The sequence below is a fragment of the Rhea americana genome, unplaced genomic scaffold (genome assembly GCF_003343005.1).
Source record: "Rhea americana isolate MKP2758 unplaced genomic scaffold, rheAme1 scaffold_311, whole genome shotgun sequence".
NCBI lineage: Eukaryota > Metazoa > Chordata > Aves > Rheiformes > Rheidae > Rhea > Rhea americana.
The window spans coordinates 22,493-29,159 of record NW_028186437.1 but is presented as its reverse complement, the minus strand read 5'-3'; the positions used below and the strand labels follow the sequence as shown (position 1 = coordinate 29,159).

The 6,667-nt window shown below is 61.6% G+C and overlaps 1 protein-coding gene across 1 annotated transcript in view; it reads left to right on the top strand.

Annotated features, from left to right (window-relative positions):
• Positions 1 to 1,517: 1,517 nt before the first annotated feature.
• ZFPM1 (zinc finger protein, FOG family member 1) overlaps positions 1,518 to 6,667 on the top strand; it is a 27,404-nt gene continuing 22,254 nt past the window's right edge. Inside the window, exon 1 of the mRNA XM_085310162.1 lies at positions 1,518 to 1,926. The gene's annotated coding sequence lies outside the window, so the exon portion shown is untranslated. The remainder of the gene's footprint in view (positions 1,927 to 6,667) is intronic.

Genomic DNA, 6,667 nt, shown 5'->3' with positions numbered 1-6,667 from the left:
GGCTGCGACAGCGCGGCAACCTCCGTGCAGCTGCTGCTSCTTTTTTTTTTTCTTATTCTTTTTTTTTCTGTCTTTTGTTCTGCTGGTAGATAGATGCGAGGGGCTGATAGAGAGCAGGAGCTGATCTCCACCCCAGATAGCCTGTTATATTTATTAACTTCAAACATGGGAGTGCGGGCACACGTATGATGAGTGAGGCTCCTGGCAGCTGCGTGTGCATGCAGTTGCAGCGCCGGCTCTCTAGATTAGGGAAGCTGATAAGCAGGAGATTGATCTCATGTTGCTGATGTGCCTCTGTGCATGATGTTTTTTTTTTTTTAATACATATATATTTTTCTTCCTAAATTAACTGGAAGTGAACGTTTTTTTGCAACAGTTGCAGGGCCTGCCTGTGGGTGTTGTTTTTTTTTTCTTTTTCCCTTTCTATTCTGCTTTCAGCTAGAGGAGATGTGAACCTCGATAAGCGCCGAGGCCCGATCTCCATACTGATACAGATTGCCAAGTGCGATAAGGGCTACTTATCTCTCCCGACCAGACTGGAGCAGGATTCGCTACAATAACAAACACTGAAAAAAGGGGCAAAAGGGCTCCAACAATTTGTTCCATTGCAAATGTGATTAATGCAGGCACTTTAATTATCTGGTGGGGAGGAGGGGGGACTGCCTATATATTTTTACTTCTTAGGGTGTTTTTCCCCTCCCTCGCATGCACGCTCTCTGTGACATGAGCTTCGTTTAGAAGACGAGCTCTCCTCAGCGCCTTTTATCAGCTACAGATGTTGCATTAGTTTGGAGGAGGCTGACTTTCTTTTTTGATCGCTATCTCTCATTCTGCTAAGTGTAGCAAATACATTGGGGGGGGCGTGTGAAAGCGAAGTGATATTTTCGTGTGTGAATATTCTTTAATTGCTATTAGATGGTGTCAGATAGCAAGCGCGATCTACGCTGTTATCTTCACGATTGGGGTTTTTTGTTTTGTTTTGTCGCTCAGCCGGGGTCCGTGCCGCTCCGGGGGGACGCGGCCGGCCCCGCTGCCTCGGCGTCGCCCGGCGCCCCCCGCCCTCGCCGCGAGCTGTGCCGCGAAGCCGAAGCGAATTGCTTGTAAAGATTACAGTAGCCGGCCCGGAGTCTATTTTTAGCGCCGGCGCGGGAAGCCGGTGGCTTCGGAGCCTCCCGGCACGCCTCCTGCCCTCTCCTCTCCTCCCGTGTTTGCTCCCCGTCCGTGCCGGCCCTTCGCTTTCGGGAGCACGCGGGTATCGGGCTCCCGCCGCGTCCCCTGCTCCAGCGAAGCGCCGCTGCTCCGTGCCTCAGTTTCCCCCCAACGCGTTATTCCGGGCGGCTCTGCAGCACTGGGAGCCTCCGCTGCCTCGGCCGGGACCCGGGGATACGCGCCGGCGGTGCCTCCCCGCGTGGCTCCGGCTGCGGGAACGGGTATTTTCTGAGGTCTGCTGGCTGCCGCGGCATCGCCCGCAGCCCACCAAAAAGAGCCTTTCCCGGCCGCGATGGCCCGGGAGCTCGGCAGCGCCGCGGGAAAGCCGCCGCTCCGGGCGGGACGAGGGGCTCGGCGGGCCGGGATGCAGCCGGCCGCCGGTGGGGCTGGGCCGGGTCTCTCTTTCCCATCGGTTTTCCAGCCAGAAAACGGCAGCRGTGACCCGTCCGGCATCCGCAGGCGGAGTGGCCCGCGGAGGGCTCGCTGCGCTCCCGGGCCGGGAGCGGAAGGGCAGAGCTCGCCTCCGGCTCCCTCCGGAGCAGGACACGGGTTTGGGGCGACGGGAGTGCTGCCGCTGCCCGGCCGTGCCGTGCTGTGCCGGGAGCCCACGTCGGCTGGGATGGCTCTGGCGTTTCCGCCTGCCTGACGACGTGCCTGGCTGGAGAGGAAGCACGCTGCTCCTCCTCCTCCTCCTCCTCCTCTGGGGGCAAAAGGCAGGTGGGAAAGCGGCGGGGCGCCCCGCTCCGCCGGGAGCCCGTGGGGCAGAGAGGCGCTGGGGGTTGTTTGCTTTGTGTCCGATGCCGCTCTTCCTCCTCCTCCTCTTTCTCCTCCCGCCGGTGCCCGGCGGTGTTGCCAAGGGCCGGGCGGCACCGCGGCGGGGATGTTCCCGCGCCGGGCGGCCACCTCCAGCGGGCGCGGAGACCTCTGGCCGCACGCTGGGGCGGCTGGGCAAGGTCGTATCCTCCTCCGAGAGCCGGGAGGTGCCGAGCCGGGCGCCGGTTCCCACAGGCGATGGGCGTCCCCGGGAGAGGGGCAGCGCCCGGCACCGTGGGGACCCGAGCCACCCGCTTCTCGCGCGTGCCGGTGCTCCCGCGGCGCCCGGCCCTCGCAGCGCCGCCGGGATGCGCGCGGCGCGGGGCGAGCAAACAGCCCCCGGCGGAAGCGGCAGCGGCCGAGAGGCCCGGTGGCTTTCCCAAATTTCCCCTTTCCTTTCACTTCTTTGGCTTTTAATAAAGCCGAGCGGGACGTTGCTGTTGGAGGAGCCCGGCTCTGCTCCGGGATTCCCGCCGTTTCGCCCGTGACCTCGTTTTTCCTATGCAGGATGGGGGGGAAAAAAGGATATTTCAGGCCGCCTCTTCGCGCGCAGAGTGTGAATGAAACCTGTGGGCCGTGTGTTTCCCCCCCCTCTTTTTCCGCAGCATGTCCCATGACCATTTTTTGTTGCCTGACTCAGGAGTTTTGACCGCATCAGCTTGGCAAAGCCGATGTCCTGCTTCGGATTTTATCAGGAAAGTTCAAGTGCTTCGGGGTAATAAAGTTCCCTCTTCCGATTGCCACGGCGCTAAAGGCTCCTCATTGTTCCTGTAGCAACGTGTTTTTTGGGAAGGGACGAAATGCCGAAAGGAATGCAACCACTGACCTTGGGCTGCAGCGGGGTTAAGGAGTGTGCGCGCGTGAGTCACTGCAGATAAGAGCCTTCCACGGCTCGCTTTTTTTTATTTTTTTTTTTTATTTTTTTTCCTCCAAAATAATTCTTTATCTCCTCTTTCTCACATCAACATATTTTCTTGACATCTCCCATTCAAGAGTGCACAGAGGAAAAGCGCATCTCTAGTTTGGTAATCTCATGAAGCATGCATGCACATATATATATATATATATATATATGCACATATGTGTATATATATATCTGTGCATATGCATGTGTAGATGTATGTGCATGTACAAATATATATACATACGTGTATATCCACCCATATATCTGCGTGCGGGGGGACGGGAGGCTGGTCCCGCGGCCGTCGCCTCCTCCCGCCCTGCCGCCTTCCCCTTCCCGCGCCGTTCCGGAGGGGAAGCTCAGGCGCTCGCTCGCTTCCCCGTCTCCCGGCCGAGGCCTCTCGCGCTCGTCGCGGCTCCGATGATAATGCGGAAAGTTGAACTGGCCCCATTACCGCGCCGCGATGGTGGCCGCGATAAGGCGCCGATAATGGCAGCGATAGCGGCGGCTCGGTAGCCAATGGCTCCGCCGCTCCTCCCATTAACATTCCCCACCACGGATCGGCTCGGAGCTGCCTATCTGCTCTCCATTTCCACTCCTCCGCTAGATAAGAATGGAAATACTGACTTCATAGCTCACTGATTAAAGTGTCTGGATTTCTTGATAATACACAGATAAATTATGTTTTTCAAAAAGAAGGTAGGGAAGGGAGTGCGAGGGGAGGGAAAAACCGCCAGCCCTGTTCCTTTTTTCTTTTCTCTTTTTTTTTTTCCTCCCACCCCCCTCTCTTTTTCCCTCTTTCTCACCATGCCCCGTGCGTTTTTGGCCGGGAAATGCCCTTCCCGGCGCCGGCGGTCACGCGGAGCAGGGAACGGCTGCGTCCGGGGCCGTTCGCCGCCCCGCCGCGAGCGACGGGGCCCTTTGCTTCCCGCTTCCCCGCGAGGCTCCCGCTCGGAGGCGGAGGTCGCCGGCTCGTCCGCGGCATCTGCTCCGGGCTCGAGGACGCCCAGGTGCGGCCGTCGGGGCGGCCGGGCTCGCTCGGTGTGTGCCGACCCGAGCCGTGCCGCGCCGCGCCAGCACCGCCCAGAAATCACGTTTCCAACGGGGGCTTTTCTTTTTTTTTCCCCCCTAATTTTATATTAATTTAGATTGCTAAGTTGTTGCTGGCGGAGGAAACGGGGCTTCCAGACTTTTAGGTTCCTTGCGCTAGGAAAAGGTACTGACCGCAAAAATCTAAGTTTGTTTCATCTAAATATAAAACTAAAGAGCAAACAGTATAAAGTTCATTTTTTAATGTGTTGCCCCATTCCAGTTGGGCTGTTCTCTTTATTTTTTTTTAAAGGAACTGTGATAAAAAGCAGCGATAAAGCCAGGACTGTTTTGTGTAGGAGTCGGTATCTGTGTTATCTATCTCCCTTTTTCACTCTCCGAGCAGCTCTGTTGTTTTTTACTCTTATCTCGCTCCACCAAAATGCCAAGAACAGGAAAAAAAAGAAAAGAAAAAAAAAAAAAGAAAAGCCCAGGCGCGCGCGATTGCACAGACCCAAACTCGGCCTCCGCGGAGCCGGGGCAGAAAGCGCGGCCGCCGCTTCGGGAGCGGGGAAAGGAGAGGCCGGGGGGGTCCCGGCGCCGTCCCCTGCCCTCGCCCCCTCCTCTCGCCCCTGCAACGAGCTGCGCCCGGCGGAGGGGCGCCCACCGCGCCGGCCCCGAGCCGAGCATCCCGCCGGGACGCGGGGAGCGTTTCGGCGCCGGGACGGGACCGGCCGCGTGCCCCGGACGGAGCGGCCCTACTGCAATTTCTTTTTTTTTTTTTTTTTAACGGGGGGGTTTGCAGCCCCCGTGCCGCTCGCCCCCGGCCTGTGCACCCCATCCCCTTACGCCGCGTTCGCTCGCGCCGCCGCCGCCGGCGTTGGGGTTCGTCCCCGCGGCGGAGCGGGCGGTTTGCAGCCGCTTCCCCCCCCCTGGCCTGGCACCTTGCGGGTCGCCTCCCCTCGCCCGGCGAAGCGCCCGCAGCTGGGGCCGCAGCCGGCTCCCTCCCCATCTCTCCTCTCCTAAAAACCTATCGGCGCCGTATCGGCCCCRTCGGAAACGCGGGGCGCTTCGGCGTCGCCGCTGCCGCGCTCTCCCTGCCCGGCTCGCCCCGGCTCCCGCGCGCGCTATTAGCGGTAGCGATCGCGTCGCCCCCAGCGCGCCGATCTCCTGTAATCTATCAGCGGTTTATCGGGACTATCTGAGAGCCGGGAACGGCCGGGCTCGGCGATGGCGCCGCGCTCGGGCGCTGATAAAGTTACAGAGTTCAGCCGGTGATGAATGTTAAGTAACTACGCCCCGCGCAGATAGGATACGGACTTGGCAGGGCGAGCAGCTCCGGCTGAAACCAATCTCCCCGATAGCAGCAGGGCTGCTTTTTCTCAGGCTCTGCCTCTCCTCGGCTTTTCTGCCCTCCCTCCCCTGCCCGGTTTCGGGGGCGCCGGCGGCACCCRGCTGCCCCAGCGTTTCGCCCCCGGCGTTGGGGGGCCGCCGAGCCGCGGGAAAAGCCGCGGCGGGTTTATCTCGGCGCGGCCCGGCCCCGGCGTTATCGACCCCTCGCACCGGGGCGATATTAAAAACGCCGATAGCGGGGGCAGCCCGGCGCCCGGGATGCCGCTGCGGAGCTGCGGCCCGGCTGATAGCAGCGGGGGCTTCGCTGCCGGGCGCATCGCGGAGCGCCGGCCGGCGTCGCCCGCTCCTCGCCGTTCGGCGCGCTTTGCAGCCCCTTTCCCGGCTGCGGGCGCCCGGCGCCCGTTTCGGAGCGGGCGAGCGTCGCCGGGTGCCCGGGCTGAGCCCTTTTCGCCCGTCCCCGGCGGCTTGCCCCCTTCTTGCAGCGCGGGGACCGGCGCCGTGCCGCAGCCGCTCGGATGCTGCGGCGTTTCCCGCCCCCTCCGTCCTCTGCAGAGCCGCGGCAGCCGCGGGATAAGGTGACCTTTGGGGACCCCATGCCGCTTCGGGAACCCGAAGCCTCGTTCGCCCTCGGCCGCGCCGTCGGCGTCCGTGCTCCTCGGCTGCCCGGAGGCGCCGCGGGGTCGGGGGCATCCGAGGCCGCCTGGAGCATCGGCGCTGCTCGGAGTCAAACCCTAATAGCCAGCGCGGCGGAAGGAGAAGCTGGGCGAGGGGCGCAGGCGCCCCGCGGACCCGGTGGGAAGCCTCAGCTGGCTCGCTTGCCTTTTTTCTTTTCTTTTTTTTTTTGAATTGAAGACGAACTCAGGGTCAGCGTCGGGATAAGGAGGAGCTGGAAGGACGCAGCGGGCAGGAAGAGAGGAGGCGTCGGGGGCTCTGCCGGGGCCGGCGCGCGGCCCCCCGCGCCYGGGCGCCCTGGGAGCGCGCCGGACCGCGAGCTTCCCGCTGGTTTTGGGGGCGGCGTGGGGGCGGTGGGGGCTCTCCCGGCCCGCCGCCGCCGCCCCGCGCGGGCTCCTCCTCCCGCTCGCCAAGCCGGTGGGAAAGTCTGAATCTGTTGCTATTTTCTATCTGTTATCGAGGCCTCTTATCGCTTTGCTCTTGTCTGCGTGCCTGCTTTCGGGTAGCCCAGGGTCTCTCTCTTGGCAGCCTGGAATAAAACCCCTTTTATTCCCCCCCCCTTTTATTTAATTTACCAAATACGCGCAAGGAGTGGAGGAGCCGTTCGTTGGTCCCGGACCGGGAGGACCTTGATTCGAGTGAAACGCTCCGCTCTCGTTACCTGGCTAACGAGGTCCCGGGTTTCGGGGA